This window comes from Poecilia mexicana, unplaced genomic scaffold, assembly GCF_051168715.1.
Source record: "Poecilia mexicana isolate PSO_F unplaced genomic scaffold, ASM5116871v1 scaffold_6, whole genome shotgun sequence".
Classification (NCBI taxonomy): Eukaryota; Metazoa; Chordata; class Actinopteri; order Cyprinodontiformes; family Poeciliidae; genus Poecilia; species Poecilia mexicana.
Genome location: NW_028263375.1, coordinates 12,823,582 through 12,843,403, shown reverse-complemented (window position 1 = coordinate 12,843,403; position 19,822 = coordinate 12,823,582). Strand labels below are relative to the sequence as shown.

At 38.3% G+C, this 19,822-nt stretch overlaps 1 non-coding gene across 1 annotated transcript; it reads right to left on the bottom strand.

Annotated features, from left to right (window-relative positions):
* Positions 1–19,559: 19,559 nt before the first annotated feature.
* Positions 19,560–19,631, bottom strand: trnah-gug (transfer RNA histidin (anticodon GUG)). The gene has a single exon. It is a non-coding gene; the product is annotated as a tRNA-His (tRNA).
* Between the last annotated feature and the right edge of the window lie 191 nt (positions 19,632–19,822).

The window sequence follows — 19,822 nt, the reverse complement described above, 5'->3', positions numbered from 1 at the left end:
AGATGGATGAGTTGGTACGTGTTGAAGTTCTCATCACCTATTAGATGAGCAATTCCTTAGTCAGCAATGTAAAACTGCAAGAGGAAATGTGCAGAGTTGTCAGCAGGCTTTATGGCTCTTAGGGAACTCAAGGTGCCCACTAAGAAAATAACAAGGCTGAAGGACAAGAAATATGGATTCCCTGTTGTACAAAATATGTACCCACAAGACTCAGTAACGTCCAAAAAGAACAAAGTGGAGCATTTTACTGTTTTGTATTGAATTGAAAAAAAAATTCTGGCTGTTTTTATATATTTGCTGATGAAAACTTGATGCCTTTGAGGGGTTTCTCGTAACATTTCATTCATAGCAATAGAAGATTTGACCTAGAAACTTGTAACTTATCAAGGTCACATTTTTTATAGAACGGTCCCGATCTGATATTGATATCGGAAACCTATCCGATATAGGTTTCCGATATCGGATAAAAAAAACGAGTATTGGATTAGACTGGTATACACGCACACTGTTAGAAAGACTCCATTCCAGCATTTAGTCAGACCCAGCAGTGCTTGTGTCCCGCACCCAAATCCATTTGTTAATAATAAATCAGTTGTTCTCATACCTTTTGTTGTTGACTGTAATACCACTTGATCAAGCCTTTTCTAACATTCCACACTATAAAACAAGTAATTTGTGCTGACAACATATCAGGTAAATATCGGTATCGGCTGATACTCAAAGCACAAAATCCTTACGGTACCTTGTGTACAAAGTATGCTTGGATAGTTGCCATAATACATTTTTTTTATTTATTTCTCATGGTGTATATCTGATTAATTCAGCACTGCACAACTTTTATATATAAAAAATGTCATCATGCATGATAGATGGAGCCTTTTTATAATGGTGTTGAATCCCTGGAAATTCAAAATAATGGTGCATAAATGCATCCTAAGACAACTGATGGATTACATCTAGCGAGTTTGGAGATTTCCTTCTTTGATCCTAATTAAACTATTGTCTGTACAAATTCTGATGAGATTCTTTTTAGACATCCAACGCTGAGTCCTTGAAAATTCCTTGTTGCGTAATAAAAAAATCCTCCAAACTTTTCAGCCTTGAGAGAAGTGAATCTTCAGCAAACCACCAGCCTTGAGCTCAAACTGCTGATCTCATTAGCACCATGAAATCGGGCTTTTTAATGATCGGGGGGCCCCATCAGCCCCCCTCTCGCATCACGTCATCCATCTGCTCCACTGGGATTCAGTCCTACTCTTTAAACTGTGAGCCCACTGGAGCATCATGGCTGGATTAGCAGAATGTGCTTATGCTGCAACCTTCAGGCACTAATTACTGCACTAGAACAAGCAGATTTTCAGCCGCAGGCTGTAGTGCTTGCTGTACTGGACTGAGACTTGCTCTCGTTTTCCAGTCTTTACTGGTATGCTGAGTATTGAAAAACTAAACCGGATATACACTATGATGGAGAAATTAAGACAAACTGAAACATAAATATATCTATGAACATAATGACTACATTACAAAAAAATAAATAATTTCCTCAAAAATAGCAATTCTGGAATCATGGCCGCATAGAGATGCAGTATAAAGACAAAGCAATGAAGCCTGAAGTTGCTGCCATGGTGATCAGGTGCTGCAGCCCTGCAAAACAGCCAAAAGATACCATGCCCATGTCAGATTGAATCTTGGCAATAACCTTGAAACATTCAGCCAACTGCTCTTCACACCAGCAGTATTCTTCCAAACATGCAACATGACAGACAGTGCAGCAGATTCTTCTCGGTTCTAAAACCAGAATATTCTTCTATAATCCTCTTGGGTTAGCAGTTACATAAAATATCTTGATTGAGAGAAATAATCCACCACCGAATATGGGAACAAGGTCACAGCGGAAAAGAAAAATCTCTGGAGTGGGTTGCTATCTCAACATTGCCAGACTATGTAGAAGGAGGTGGAGAAGATAGTAGAACAACGAAGGACAGTTAGGCCAGCAAAAACTACGCTTTTGCTGCATTTCTCTTGCATTCGTTGAAAATAAAAGTATTAGCCGAATGAAAAAGTATCTTTGAGAATAAGTGCAGGGAAAGATAATTCTATGTAAAGAAGCTTTAACTGTGGCCCATGTATAATTCTCTGTGGATTAAGTTTTGGCTGCCTTGCTATGACCCGATTCTCTTAAAGATTTACTCCCAGGCCTCCATCACTCTGTCTCAGGCGCTGCTGAACTGAAATATTTGTGACTGAGCTTAAACAGTATAATATTGTTCATCTGACAAGCTGCTGTGCCCCCTCTTGCTGCCTCCCCACAGTGACTCATCAGGCAATAACCTTGACAAACAACCTTCAACACCCACACTCCACATAGCAACACTGATAAGATTTACAAAGTAATTTAGAGCTGACTCTCCTCCATCTGTCAGCTTCCCAATTATATAAGTTTCCAAGCATTTATTGTGCGCCCGTAATTCACTCAAGAGTCTGTGCAATGCAGAGAGTTATTTCTGACTCCAGGCAATCAATGCTGGTGGCAATCTTATGGTGTATCTGGATTGTTATTAAAGCTTTGCAGACTGATGATCAGATGCCAACCTTGAGTCTGACACAGCGGAAGGTGGTGCTATCTCTTTGTATCAGTGCTAAAACGAATGACAATGGGATTGCGAGTACTACTATTGCTTTCTCTTAGCAGTATTCAAGATGACAAAGTGCAGAGAGAAACGCCAAGCACTGATTTGTGGGATAAATCCAGTGTTAAATTATTAGCCAACAATCCATGTGCCCGTTCAATCTGAACAAAGTGTTTGTGAATGCAATACCTCATGTACTTGCAACATGGAACTGTAGTTATTGATAAGGCAACAAAAACGTTGAGAATAATTGTGAAGTAAAACCAAAATGATACACAGTTTTTTTCTTTTTTAACAATTGTTTAAAACTACAAATCTGAAAATAATTTGTATTCATCTACCTCCTTCACCTTATACCCCCACATAATATCCAATGCAAAAAATAGTCAAATTTGAAATTTGGTCTCGTTTTTTCTACAAGTAGAAAATCTTAGACATAGACAGACGTACCTGAAACTGCATCAAAATATGTTTCTATAAAGCATTAAATCAGGTTTGAATACAAATGTGTGTTGCAAAGCTATAAGATTAACATGGATGCTTCTGGGTTACGATTTTGCGCATTATGCAGAATTTAACCCCACATTGTGTCCAAAAGTGTTCAGTACACCAACAGAAAGATCTATTACATATGAAGATATCTTCTCACAATTTATTCCATATTAATATTCCAAAGGAGTCTTGTGGCCTAGACAGCTTGGCAGAGCCATGGAGAGATAATGCAAGCCTGATGGAGATAAAGGACGCATTAAGGAAAGGAAGAAGCAATAAATAATCTTTTAACAGTCAATGTGAGGATGGGCAAGAAGTTTGAATCAAAACGGTTAAACCTACTAGCTTTCATGCAGAATACAAATGGTATGTAAAAACAATTTACATGATAAAGTAATCAAGACAAATTTTAAATATTTGAGATAATTCTCAGATAATTCTGGTCCATAGCAGTCAGTAAACTACTCTTGAGTTTGGTTCTGGCAAGTTCAGTTTTCTCTGTACTATCCATGCTTCATAAACTGCTGGGAGTCTATAAGCACTAAGAATATAATTTTGAAACAGAATACATATATAATCTAATAATATTGCATTTGATTTTGGGAATTTTTTATTTATTTTTTTGGTTTAAATCTATGTGTAGATGCCATAAAAATATAGCATTTTTACTCAAGATCATGATGCAGTGACATTTCCTGAATTATAAACAAAAATAGCCATCATAATTGAATAATTAGGTTCTTTCTTACTCTTACCATTACAAACTTCCTGTGATTGTTATATATAATTTCTCACATCAGCCTTCTGGTTCCACAACAGATTTAGTTAAGATGGCAGAACCGGCTAGTCCAAGGCTGGAGATACTGACAAAAGAGCAGAGAGACACTTTGATCTCAAAGTATTCTGGCTTACGGTCGCTGTCTGCATCAGACTAAAGGGAGCAGGTCAGGGGAATGGCAAAGATCAGGTCAGCCAAAGCATCTTGACAGGTTGCAGTGTTTGGTGGTCAATGTGAGGCTAAATTTAGACAAATCTTAGGCTGAAAAATGAACAGAAAGGCTACAAGGAAAGCCTACTCTTTAAGCCGATATTGAGTACTTTACCTCAGAAACAAAAGTCTTAATAACAAATCAAGACAGAAATATGAATGAGTGGGCAGTGAATTATTGACAAGAGTCTAACACAGAGGGAGCAGGCTTGACATCTCGGCAGTAATTACAGCACAGTTTTCAACACATCCTTAGCTAAAGCTCAAAAATCAAAAATCTGTTCTCTCAATATTTCGGAAGGATATATATATATATATATATATATATATATATATATATATATAAACAATTCATACGAAAAGCAGCGCACCATGGATTATGTAAAAGTGAGTCTCTTTCTCAAAATACTTATTTCATCCCTCAATAGTAAACATCTGTGTCAGTGAATACCTTGTGTCACCGTGAATGTATTAGATAGTCAGATTGCTTCACTATGTTGTAAGAGATCAAAGGCAAGATTCACATTTACATCTTTATTGTAATTTATTGGCAGTACAACAACTACGATACAAAAGCGTTTTGCAACGGGTTCACCGAAACAAGAAACTACTTTTTGATGTGCACAAGTGACACAATGATTTAAGATTGAACAAGTACTTTTGAAATGTTCAATTCTTATCTGAGAAATGCACAAGGAAAAACTGAGAAAAATCAAATCTGACCAAGAATCCAGCAAAAACACAAGAAACTTGTAACTGAGGAACAAAAATCTACAAATCACAGGTAGTAGCTACTATAAGGTAGGAAACTAACAGGAAAAATAAGCAAGTGTTCACATTAGTTACTCATGCAACATTAACAAAGCCTACTCATGCATTGATTGTACCTCCGACGGGCCATGGCGATCTCCTGCCTTCAATGCCAATAAACCATATGACTGCGTAAGATTGACAGCCAGTTCACACCCACAGGAGGAAAGATCTAAGGATGTCGTGGAGAGTATTCCTGTGGGTTTTCTGTAAAGCTCTGCTGCCACTCACCAAATATCAATCCTCATAAATATAGGGGGCCAGTTAAAGCCAGCTGTAGAGAAGGCCTTTCAATGAAATCCTGAACAGACAGGAGGTAGATTATTGGTCTTTGAGGATGGCGGAGGAAACTTTATGCTCAACACAGAAAGCGACTGAGTAACTGACTGTCAGGGTTTGGATAAACCCTGACATTTTATCATAATAAAATAGGAGAAATAGTATGTAGATGAACCATCATCAATGACAAACGTTACCCAATCTGCATTAAATCATTGCCCTGCATAAAACAGACATTTAATCTAATACTGTTAATCAGTGTTGGACTGTGATTATTATTATTTTTTTTTTTATATCCAGGAACCAAAAGTGACAATGATAAAGGCAGGCATTAGAACTCACTACAACAGACATTACATGTAGTCTTTCAAGCAATACAAGGGGCCTCCATTATTTAATCATAATTTGTGGTTTATGGATTTCACCAGCATCTTAAATAAAAATGTACATAGTTATAAATTATGCTGTTACTAAATTTATGTATGCACTGGTATTTTTTTCATAAAGATACTACTATACCTGTTAAGACACACCTCAAGGACAATAGAAATGCACGAAGATGTAAACATTACAATAGAACCAGCCTTCACTGACACCGATGACCATAAATACGTTTATGATTAATTATCTCTCATGCATGTAGAGGTTATTAGATGCTCTCCTCTGTAGATTCTCCCTTTCTGCACCTGCAATGAGAAACGACTGCTGCTAAAAATAGCTAAGCTCACCACAACCCTGACCACATCATCATCATCATCAGTTTTCCCCACAGTTTACCTCCTGGTCTCTGTATTGATTGTGCTGAGTCTTACTTAATTGCATTTATATTTTCCTGTATTACATGAACCGACACCATATAAATACCTGTTGGCACAAAATCACTATAAACATAATGACATCATCCTGTTTCTTTTTCAGGTGTACATAAAGCTGTATATTCTTGTTCATCTCAATAATTTTGAAATCATAGGAAAATGTAAGGGGTTTTTTAGGGGGCAGGGGTCCAAAATTAAAATATTCAACATAAACTGCAGAACAGATTTGATTAGATAGCCTCTTCAAGCAGAACTGTAAGAATGACATTTTGAGCTGCAGTGTAAACAGTCCTTTATTACCATCAGGAGCACCTGTCACCCCCTCCCCCCCATCCCCACGGCCCCCCTCCCTTGGGCAGCGGCGAGCTCCATGAACACCATTAATAAAGTGAGGAGCGCCTCTGGTGAAATAATCCCCTCCAGAGTGTAATTCAGCTGCCATATGGTACATTTCTGTCTATGCACTGAGCCAAAACAAAGACACTGCTGCCCCTAAAAGCAGCTTTTACTGTCTAAAATTTTGTTGTTGTTTGTTTTTCTACTACATTTTGAAAACTTCCAATATCACAGGTGTAATACTAGCGTGGTAAAAACCTACACCTCTTTCTATGCTTTGATACAGAGGGTCTGAACCCTCAGCTATTCAGAAATTATCGGTTGCTGATGATTTTACCCTATTGCTAATGTTTGGACATGACAGACAAGAAAGCTACGATCTGAAGCTTACTTGAAAGTGTGTTCACTTCCTCTGCTGCCATTTCAAAGCAACAACGCAGGCAGACTGCAATTCTAAAACAGCACAGAAACTCAACTCCTGTTCGCTAACAGGCCACGATGAAATGTGTCCTTCTTCCATAAAATGGATTATGAATGTGCAATATAAACACTAAAAACTAAAAAGAAAGCTCCACTCACTCTTAGGCTATCTTACTAAAAGGACTTTTTTTTTTAAATATATTGAAAGTTTCGACCTTGTGATGTTTTCAAAATTTGAGTCCAGAGTTTATTGAAAACACACTGTTGGCCATTTTCATAATTAAAACACAGTCAACCTTGCTTACACCTGAAGTAGTGTCTATCGGGGTTTTATTTAATTCTATTAAAAATAACAACTATAAATCAATACATATATTTACAACCAGTAAACATGACTACATTAAAGCATCTTCTTCAATACATTTGTCAAATTATCATCTCCCCTGTGCTGCCCTTTGATAGCTAAATAGGAACAGGAAATGATCCATTTGGACAGAAATGAAAGGAACAAATCCCTAATGTATGTATGTTGTTAACAATACAAGTTAAGAAAAAAAAAAAACATGATCTACTTCTTTTAAAATTAATTTTATGATAGAATCAAAGGGCTGTGAGAGCTCATTTAGTGGAAAATATGAGTTAATAAAAATGCTGATTTCCTTGCTTACATAACAGTGAGCTCAAAAAAACGAATTAAGACAGCCCCTGAGAAACATGAAGCCTGAGAATCAAACACACAACTGTTCAATCTGAAACCAGAGTCAGAATTTGGCCTAAAAACCCAATTTCTTTAAAGTGGTAGCTTTTTTTTGACTCATTGCACTAGACTTGAGTCCAGTGTCTCATAATAACTATATTCTACTATAACTATATATTACTCTCTCTCTCTCTCTCTCTCTCTCTCTCTCTATATATATATATATATATATATATATATATATATATATATATATATATATATATATATATATATATATATATATATATATATATATATATATATATATATATATATATATATATATATATATATATATATATACACACACACACACACACACACACACACACACATATCTGGATACATAGCCTAATGAAACAAAAGTGATTAGAACTGTGTTCTTTGATTTTTAGGCACTGTAGTAGCAGAATTATGAGGACACCAGGAACATTTGCTGTGACAGCGACTGTGTCTCAGGCTAATTAAGAACTGATGGGAGCAAACTGAAACATGAAGAGTAATTTGGACAAGGGATGAGAAGTAAGATAAGATTTGCACTGTTTGTAAAGCTGACAAACAACATAATTTAAAAATTCTAAAGCTTGACATTTTCATTACTCATTAGCTTCTAAGTGAAATTATTTTTTAGAAACAAACAAAAAAAATCCTGATGTTTTTTTTAAGGAAGAGGTTTGAGATTTGTTGCTTATTTTTTGTCAGATGCAATGTTCACATCGCACAGCAGATATATATCTTTTTAAATTAATAAGCAAATCACTAAAATCTGCATATATTCTAGTGAATTTAAAATCCTGATAACACTACAACAATACATAAAACAGCTTGAATAAAAATGCTTCTATTTATTTTGGCAAACACATTTTAACAACAGTAGAAATCCATTCAACAGAGAAAGAAATCTGATAACAACCATACGGTCCTGCAAAGGGATTAGAGAAGTTGATGGTCTGTGAGCTAAATAACGATAAAACATTATTTATACCAGAAAGCTTTTCTCTCATTAAATGCATTCAAGAAATAAAACAATCCTAACAAGTAAACAGTCTACAGCCAGAGTAGTGTAAGACAGTCTAAAAATGTCGCACTATTGTTACTGCTTTTAATCAGAGCACATTTGCTGATTGGAGCAGGAACCTGCAGTGGACAGCTCCCTTTGTGTCTCCAGCTTGTTGTGTGTTTGTGTGCGGCCTGTCTCTTTGTCTACTTTGTGTGTGTTCATCTATCTCCTCCTCCAGAGACATGCATCTCTTGTGACTGCTGCGGTGACACACACGCATACACACACACACACACACACAAACACAAAGGGAAGGAAGACTGATTGCTTGCATGAATAGCTGTTAGTGTAATCTGCCAACACAGATGCATGTAGAGTGATGGGAGATGCCCTGGCTTTTTTTGTTGTTGTTTTTTTATGCTAAGATGGAGCAACTATTAATTAGCATAATGCACACAGAAATTGCTAACATACAAACAACGCTTTTAATAAGGAAACCTGTCTAACTTCCCATTGAGAAATACAAGTGTGTCTCGGGAGGATGTGAGTGGGTGGCAGATGAGACTTGGATGAACGTATCTACAAGTATTTTGTCAAGCTGTAACTGTAAGTAACAAAAATCAGAATCGGTATATGTTATTTTGACATAACTTTTGACATAATGATACACCACTACACATGATTACCAAACTGGAAAAAAAAAAAAACTCTATGTCTTCCTAAATTTCAGTAGATGATTTGACTGTTTGCCATGGAATACCTAAAAAGCACCAACCGCGTACACGTTCTCTATCACAGACGTGATAGATGGCTAACAAGGGAAGGAGTGAAACAGACATGTGAACAGAGCTCCTCTGTTCAGCTCAAGAGGCTCTCTTCATCAGTAAGAAGGTGACTGAGTCTTAAGAGCTGCACACTTATTGATGAGAGTGCAGAGGGGGTTTCCTAATGAACTCCTTTTTTTTTTTAAAGGTGCAGAAAAATATCAGAAACCTTCGTTGTTGTTGCAGATCACGCCTCTTTAAAGAACATTCTTCCAAATACTGACACTTTAGATTAGGGATGCACTATGTATCTGCATTAACATTGGTATCAGTGATTGTTTAACATATCAGTACAGGCCCCATAAGTAAAAGCAACCCGATACTAAGAACTGATGTTTATTTTCATCCTTTTTATGTTTGTTGTTTGTTTGTTTGTTTGTTTGTTTGAGTGTGTGTGTGTGTCAGTAGGAGGACGGGAGGAGGCTGGGCGTGTGGCATTTGTTTGGGCATGTGACAGTGATTGTGATGCTGTCATGAAGACATTGTCGAGTCGGGGTGCCTATGCTCAAGTCCATCCTGACTCTCTCTGTATGTTGTTAAACAATGGTGGAATAATCTACCAAGCACAACTGCAATCTTTCAAGGGGTGGTATTATGTAAAATCGACTTTTTTGAGCTTTACAATATGTTATAATGTCATCCTCTCATTAAAAACATACTTCACAGAGCTCCCCTCCCCTGGGACTCTCTGATTCAGCTCCTTCAAACTAGCGCCAGCATCAATCAATACACCTGGTGGAACTGCACATCTGCTGAGCCCATCAAATGAGCTAGTATTGAGTGAAATGCTTAACAGAGGTGTGATGTGTGTTGATGACTTCCTGAATACTGCTCCTTTAAGAAACTCTTGAACATCCAGCTCTTCAGAGGGCGTGTCCTGTCCCACCTAGTCCTGTCTGTTTCTGTACATCGTTCAATGCCTGAACTCTATTTCTACACTGTACTGACTAATATTCATTTCAACTAACTTATTGTTAACTTTGATAATAAATGCATTGTTATATTGCAGTAGTAGTAAGTAAATGGACTGAATTTTATATAGAGCATTTCCAGTTATAACGACTCCTCAGAGCGCTTAACAAGAGAGCCTCTCTCACCCAATTGCACTCACAAACACATTCATGCATAGCCATGCAGATCAATAGGCAACTTGAGGTTAAGTGCCTTGCCCAGGGGCCCAACAACATTGAGCAGACAACACACGGATTTCTCAAGTTTCTCAAAAACATGCTCAGCAATCTTTGGATAACTGTTGTTATCAGGAAACTATGGTATCTTCATTCATTTGCAATGATCAAAACCGCATAAAATACACAGTACATTATAATTAAAGAATTCAGATTTTTTTTGTCTCTACTTGAAATTCTGCATATTTTATGGGATACTATACCATCACAAAGTCTTTACTGAAATCAGATTATTTAGAAATTAGTCATATCTTGTCTTTTAAATTAACGACAAATAAATTATTAAGAAATTAAATTGCGAACTAACTACATTTACTTATACAGAACCACACACCTTGATGAAATACAGATGGAAGTCTTAATAAAATGCACAACACAACTCAAATAATCTAATAATATATAAGGTCTTGGCCAGCACCAAAACAGTAATGTGTATTCACAGATGCAGAGGCAAAAATCGACACAGACAAGTTAGTTGCCTGAGGTGACAAAAGCAATATGAGCAACAAAGGTGAAGATGCAAAAAGGAAGAGAGAAATGGCACTAATTAGTTTTTTTTTTAATCCTGCAGTGAGACTGTGTGCAGCTGAGCTATGAACTTCACAATTAAAGCAGAGACAAAAGGAGTGGCCCATGGAGCAGATCAGGGCGGGATGAAAGTAGGACAAGGCAGGAGGACATCAGGGAAAAAAGGCTCTCGTAATGTAACAAATGTCCTTTTATGATACTTTAAACTTGAGGGCACTACCGCTGTTGCTCTCTTTTCAAACGTCTGGAGCTGCTTGGCCATGAGAAGCCTGTCACGGCTGTCAAAACCCATCTGATGTTAGTTCGGCACCTGGCCTATGGGCTGGTTTACACCCATGTTCGTGTTCATTTCCATCACAAAGGAACTTTAGTGGCACTGTAGAGTATGCCCAAGGATTAAGAAAGAACTACCATATTGGTCTAGAAAAATATTTTTCCATGAAAAAGTTTAAACTTGGAAATTAAGAGCTGCACTATGTTAACCTTATGCGTTAATAAATCTGCGGCACTTCAGCTCGCCAGCACTTCCGATTGTTCTTATGCAACGTATAAGACAAAGTACGTCACTGCTGTTTGTGCTTAAGTGTACTACGAACCTTTTCCTGTGTTTCCTCATTAGTCTGCAGAGGCACACGGGCCTGGAGTTTAGAGAAAGACAAAGGCTGGGGTCTCTCAAACAAGAGAGAGAGAGAATGAGTGAAAGCTCCGAGGCCTGTGGAAAAACAGCAGCAGGGTGATGATGGGTTAGCTTAGAAGGAAGAAGTGAAAACAGTTCTGTAAAATTTGCTCAGCTTAGCAGCAAACCTTTGTTTAAAAACCACTCCGTAAAATAAAGTGCCACAGTCAGTTTCACCTACTTTATTGCAAACTACGATTTAACTGGAACAAATATGATTCACAGTAAAACAACTATAGCGTTCTGTGTGTGAGAACACTGCATATGTTTTTAGATTTTTAAAAATGTGTAAAGGCGGTTTATGAAGACTAGTTAAGTTAGATTTATAAAACACCCATCAGCAACCAGAGAACAATCACCTAGCAAATATATTGATGATGGATCCATTCAAACCAGTTTGTCCCCTTATGGTGTTTATATGTGCCTGGTTAGGTGTGAGCTGTTGTGGTTTGGCCACAGAAGGAAGTGCTTTTCCAGGGCAGCATTTGTGCGAAAGATATGTGCACAAAATAATCTGACTGAACACAACCTAAAATTCAACTTAGGATGTTATTTACTCCAAAAAACACTTATTAAAATCTCTTGGATATAACCATTAGCATTCTGTTTGATTGTAAGCTATACACTTCCAAAGATGCCAGAGATAATCAGCTGGTATCTGATTATCTCTGAGCCTTTTATATCACTCCTGTACATTAAGACAAGAGTTACTAACACCCATTATTAATCATAAACTTAACCTTAAAGTTTTTATTTTTTTTTATTCTCTTTTAAATAAGGTACTTTCCAAACTGGTTTTCCCCAATAGCCTAAATGTGGAGTTCCACTGAGTCGTGCCAACTCATTTGCAAGGCTGCTGCAGTATGTAAATGCAACCAACAAGCTGTGCAATCTGTTTGTGGTACTATAGCTCCAGGCTTGGTCCTTTTTGTAAAAAAAAAAAAAAAAGAAAAAAATTACAGTGTATTATCAATGTGCCTCTGTTTTTTTCCACCTTTCTAATTAGTAGAGTGGTCACAGCACAGATTTATTGCTCTGGTAGGGTGTTTAATAATCATGCTTTCAGGTACGGCATAATGACCTCGGGCTCTACTTTGTTTCTCTTTGTCACACAATACATCTCAGAAAGGACAATGGAGGACTCAGCAGACTGATCCCGACATGCTGACAGACTGCCTCCATGCTGCCCACACACGCACATTCACACATTCATCCAAACACAAGACACACTGGGGAATACAAGAGGGCCCTTTGGTCAGAGGGACCTGAGCAGGGTCTGCACTCTTATGTAGCAGTCTGATCTAAATATCGTAAAGAGTTGTGGATTCGAAGGTTGTGTTTCATTTCTGTAAGTGTACACCAAAAGTCGTTTGACATTGTGTCTTCAGATAGGCACAGTCATAAATCCCAATGAGCCAGTGCAGGTCACGCAGAGCTTAATTTCCATGAAATGCTCTGTTGTACAGCAGCACTAAGTGAGAGGCTGCAGTGAAGCACAGGAGCGTTCTACTAAACACTGCGTCCAAAGGCACCAGCTCTTTCCACACCACGGCCCAGCCTTCCTGTCACCAACAACTAATGACCGGCAACGTGCGACTGGCAAAAGTCATCGCTCATATCAACTCCCAATGAAGGAGTCTAAATTTTTCTGACAGGATCTGCTATTTAGATACAAATTGAAGCAATCCTTAATTGCCACAAATCATGCTTCACAGGTTTCAGCCAATCAGCTGTTGAGCACAGATGCTGGTAAAGAGACGTGATATTCCCCTGAGATTCTATCTCATGAAACATTCAGACGGAATCGGCCACTATGAGGAATACACATAAACAAACATTTCTATTCTGCCACTGTAGGCGAGCTAAGCTCAAATATTATATTTTTGTCACTGATATATTTGTGTCCAGAAGGCAAGGAGGAACAACATGTAGCACGTGCAGCTTCTGCCCATGTCCTCCTTCAACTTTGGTTTCTAGTTTAAGATTCAAAAGTGTGCATGAAAGCAACTTCAAGACATAGGCAAGACGGACTCCATCACAATGTTTGGAGACTATTATCTTGAACCTTCTAATTTGAGATTTTGATTGTAACTATCTTGCTTTTAAGCAGATCAAAGCTAAAAACTGCTTAGATTCAGAATCACACAGATAGTTGTATCAATTGGGTACAGAATGACGTAAACAAGTAATTTTTTAGAGGATAAGTTGAAGACATGTCATCAGAATACATTTTATCAGGACAAACTTCATTTGCTAGCCTTTCCCCTTTGCTTCTGTTTCTTATCCCATTAACATTTTCAACTGTATTTTTATACAAACTTATCTGTGGGATAAAATAAGCAAAAATCATCATACTTTAAGATGAAGGAAATCAATGCAACACAAAGTAAAACAACAATTTTGTCGAAAAAAAATCCACCAATTATAAAACTGTGATAATCTAAATTAGCTTCAGTTGCTTTTAATTTTATTCTTCACACTCTTCTTCCAATAAAAGAGAACTAGAAGTAGATAAGAGATATTTTGGCACTGAATGTCTCCAATGTATTCAGAATAAGAGTAAAGAATACATCTTTATTTTCACATGAAACCGTAGATAATCCAAATAACTCCCAAGTGTCAAAATGACTGCCAGGAATTTCTGTTATCTAAAGTTATAAGACCGAGTTGTTTAATGGGAACAGTGGGGCAGTTTCAGGAATGTCTGAGCTGATGTGGACAGATGACCACTTGTGTCCTCTCATTCCAGTATGGAAGGCACCAGTGCTTGCCAGTAGTTTTATAAGAGGTCCTGACCACTGAGTGATCCCACAATTTCTCAGCGTAACTCCACAGTCACCGGAGCAACAGCTGAGGCACTGGCATCCTGCTTCAAAGTGAAGCACCCCTCAATACACAGTGTCCCATCCCCCAATGGGCTCCACTCAAGATGTCTGCACAGCTCCAGATAATGTTCAAAGGTTTTCTTTATTCAAGGCACTAACCTAGAAAGCATTATTCTTTTATTGTCTCCTCATTTTTTGTTGGGGTAAAATAAGTGGCATAAGCAGAACAAGCACACTAAAGCAAGATTTACTGAAAAGAACTGCTTATTATACAACCAGAAAAAAAACCACACAGAGTAGAATTTATTGTGTACATTATTACTTTCAATCTTTCTCATTAAGTTCTTCAGTACAAGTTTCATCTAAGAAAGATAATTGTATAATTGGACACATGGAGCGAGGGTTACTGTCATCTGGAGATGTAAGAATCAATCAATCTATGTCCTCTCTGTCAATTAATACTGTAATATTTTCCAAGAAATCCACCTATGCATATTTGATTGTAATTGTTGCAACTTAAAGACACAACAACAACAAAACATATAGACACCACTGTTAGAAAATGTTACAAAACTGTTATGAGAATCTCTTCGGAATGAGAGTATAACATTATTTAATATCTTGATACACTGTGCAGACACTCTCTCTGCACTGATGAAGACTAATTCGCCCAAATGCTTAAAGTGGCTGACAAGGCAGAAGAGTTGGACAGAGTGAAGTGTCTTGCTCAAGGACACATTGACTGAGACAGACAGAGCTGGGGTCTGAACCAGCAACTCATTGGTTATAAAACAGACTTCCACCACCGTTGCCCACCATATGAGAAAATGAAATCAACTTCTGCTATCACAAAAGTAATGGAAGATCTAATGTGTTGAAAGGCTGAAAGATTGAACTTGATAAGATTTGACAATGGAGGCAAAATGATCAGGCATTTCTTTTTTTTAGCACTTAATGTTTTACAAAATGTCCCACTTTTTCTCATGTGTGGATATGTGCAAAAATAACATTTGGCATGCAATAATTGTTTAAAAATGCACCCCAGATATCACAATTTCACACTTAGGATGTCAATAATATATTTAACCTATTGAATGGAGTTTCTGGTGTCTGTGGCAACACTTGATAGAGCATAGTGTCCATACCAAAGCTTACAAAGAGTTCAAGAAGCACAGAGGAGAAAAAACAGTGCAGAAAATTTTAATAATTGCATGTGATATCACAAAGGCCATCTTTATTAATAATAACAAATCTTATGTGGCAAAATAAGAAACTGAAAAATGATTAACGGTACTTCAATAAAAACTATTTTGAATGAAAAGTTCAAAACCCATTAAATATGCAGCATGTTTACTGAAGAAAAAGAATAAAAATGTTGAATATGTATTCAGCGTTTTTATTGGGCTTACCCAATGTATTCAGTTAATCATTTTTATTAGGAAACTGCTAAACAGTTGATTGTGCTCCACAGATCGACAGAAATCACAAAGCAAAGAAGGCCTGAAGCTCTTTATTCAACCTGCAGCTTGGATGGTATCTACTTCTAGTGGCCTACGTAATTATAAGTGCTCGCTTTTCTACCCTCAGCATATTGGAAATCTCTATAATTTATTAAAGTAAAACTAAGGTTCACCCGTCATGGCTGAGAGTGCACTAAAAAGATGGCCAACTGGTAAAAACCTCCTGTGTCCTGCTGAGTCTAATTTTGTACTTACAAATTCTACTGAAGGTGGATGTAACATGCAGGAGACACAGGAAGTAACTAAAAATATTACAAGGTAGGAAATTCAAGGCAAAACAATGGTAGGATGATGAACTCAGCCAGGGGCAAATGTGAGAATGGAGCCATTAAAAAAAGTTTTGGCTGAGAGTCAGAGTGTGATGGAATCAAGTATCTACTGGGGAAAAAAAGCTACTGCACTCTGAAAACAGGCTAGGACAAATACAGAAGCAGGACAGAAAGAGACTGGAACACAGAGAGAGAGAATAAAGTGCGGCTTTGAGAATCTATGACCCGCCTCTTACTTTGCATTCCCCAGTCTCAGTGTCCTGATATCCAGCATTTTTTTTTTTTCCTTTCCCCTGGCAGGCCATAAAACCTGGAGGGAAGCAACTGAATGTGGAACACACATAAGTAATGTGGCCAGTCAGGTGGATTATCTTGCTCCCTTACAGGACGGGGTTTTGACGGAAAGATAATCAGGATGCCAGACAGTCACGGCAGAGCCGGAGCATTCTCCTGTTTCACTCTGCTCCCCGCTGCCCCTCCATCCACTCCGGTGACGTCAGCTACCCGACTCTGCTGCAAACAGCACACCTGCTGGTATCACAGTCCATCTGGCCCAGCTCCATCACTTGCTCAGCTCTCTAAGCACAAATACAGGTCTGTTTACAACCTAGGCGCACTCCCGCAGCACTACAGTAAATTTCGTGTCCATTTCACCGTGGCTTATTGGGGAGAAGAGGAGCAATTACAGTGTAACCTGTTGACAACATTGCAGTGGCAAGACTTATTAATATCAGCGTTTCATTGTTTGACAGGTGCAAAGATCCATTTGTGATGTGCAGAGCGTCTCTAATGATGGTTTTTCCCATTTCTTACAACTAAAAGCATCAACAAACTGAAACGTTTTTGCTAGAAATTGAAGTGACAGGTCCTCTCACCTGCTTTTTTGTCTAATCGGCATGAACACAGAACCTGCACAGTTATCAAAGCAAGGCTGTCAGAGACAAATTGCTCAGGGAAGCATTTTGAAAGATTGCTGGCTTGTTTTAAGTTTCAAAGCAGCATGTTTTCTCTGAGAAAATCCAGTTTTTCTACTTGGTGTTATTAAAAAAATAGATAAATAAATGTGACAGCTACACTTCGGTAACGTACATTTTGGAAGAATGTAGATTAGCAATGTCCAACTTCAGAGTTATTTCATGGGATTGCCTTTGTCTACTTAACGTGTGGAACTAATGGAAAACTGCATGGAAAACTGAATGGACAAACGAAAACCAGTGGCAAATAAACTGACATAAAATGGGAGACACATCATTTAAATAAGTACGGAATTCCATGCTTTCATTACACATCAACAACCATCTTAAGGCAACTGGTTTTTAGGTACCATGAAGCAAACTTATGAAGTTCTACAGTACAAACATGGAGAAGAATAATTGACTCTGCTCACACATGACCAAAACCAAACTTTCTAACCTTCTGAAACACAATATGGTATGGCTGTCTACACATCATTCAGATCACACATGGCAGTGGACGCATCATGCTGATGGGAATGCTTTTTGTCAGCAGAGAAACCAGTCAGAGTTCATGGAAACACAGCTGGAAACAAATACAGGACAATCCTGCAAGGGAACCTTTCATAGTATGCAAAAGACCTGGACCGGAAGACAACGACCCAAAACATACAGCCAGAGCTGTACAGGGAAACGATCTGGATCAAGACTGAAAATCTTGCGTCAGGACTTAAAAAATTATAAGGTGTCTTCTCCACCCAATATGAGCTTGAACTACTTTGTAAATAATGGGTAAAAACAACATAATTCTCATTGACGGTTAAAGCAACAGTGGGTAAATGCCTCCCCCCACTGCAGATTTGTAAACACACTGCACTATTTTTGGATGTTTTTGGTGGGAGTTAACGCCAGCATTGTGGCTTTCAGGCACTGATCCTCTGTTCAAACACTCGCAGGAGCAGACACAATTGCAGCACTATTCGGTCCTCTGCGGAGCGGTCGACAGGTGACTAACCTGAATGGTGCACGTATATTCCGAATCGTCCAGCAGCCTGACAGTGCAGCTGTATTCCCGCTCCAGATTCCTGAGGCTGCCACTCATGAATCGGCTCAACATCTTCTCCACAGATTCGCCGCTGTGCCTCTGCGTCTACGGGACCAGAACAATAAAAACTCCACACCAGCGTGCAAGTGAATGTCACACCGAGCGCACTCCCCGGTCCCCTAAACGGCCAGCAGCCGCGTATTCAGCCACCATTGTTGTCCCGATTAAGTTTTCTTTGCAGTGGGGGTCCGTGTTGTTAAGCGCAAAATCCAAAGGATGCCCGCATCCAGATCCGGAGCCAGATCCAGGAGGCAGCTCGGGGGATGGTGTGTGTCTGTGGTCGAGCAAAGGATTATCTCTCACCATTCACCGCTGCCACTTCGGCAGGCGGGCGGGTCCCAGTGCAAACTGACGTCAAAGTGAGCCAACAGGAGAGTGAGGCGTTTTGTCTGGGTTTTAGGATTATTTCCAATACTGATATTTTTTTTTTCAACGCTGCAGCTTCTCTGACACAACTATCTGCATAGCCACAATACGGGTTTACAATCATAAATAGGACAATTCGTTGTTTGTTTGTTTGTTTTTACCTGTACTCATTACACTATTATTTTTTACCCAGATTCATTCACCCAAGAGAACCAAGACTCTTTTGTGTCGAGATATAAATAAATAATTTTGTGTGGGATCAAAACCATTTCTAAAAAAGACATCCTTGTAAGGAGTTACGCGTAAAAGAAATGTATTTAAAACAAGCTACCAGTTTGATTTTCTGGTTTGCAATAAACCCTCACAAGGTTGACCCCCAAACCCCTGACCTCAGGTGTCTCAGCAATTCATGTTTCTGTGTCACAGAATGAAAATGAAGTGGATTGGTCTGCCACCTGCAGGTCGTACATTGAAGTTGACCTGAAATTGACTGATGTGTGTATTGGAGCACACATCAGTCGAATTAATTGTCGTTATTTTATACCTAATTAATGTCACCATGAGACTACCATAGATGAAAAAGCTATCTAATAAATTGTGTGCATTATTTTTTTCAAAATGTAAATGACGGTTCATTTTTATTAAGTTATATGGGATAGACAAAGTAGGCGACACACACAAATACTAATACTGTGCCCTAAAAAAGTTCCCATTAATAATAAAAATGTGGCGAGATATGTTCAGAAAATAATATTTTTGCAATTGAAAAATGACGCCCGGAAGACTTCCAATCTCCTTGCCGTGACCCGGATTCGAACCGGGGTTGCTGCGGCCACAACGCAGAGTACTAACCACTATACGATCACGGCGAGCTATAGCCAGAGCTGGGGACCGGGCCTTCAAATTAAGGTACATGTAGCGACAAAGGTCCGACATTGCTATGTTATATAAAATATTTTAGAAGTTGTAAAATTATTTCATCTCAGTCAGCAGCATGCACCTCGAAAGTTAATTTGCTTTATTTTGACTTGCTTCACATCGAGATAAGAAAGGTAAGTAA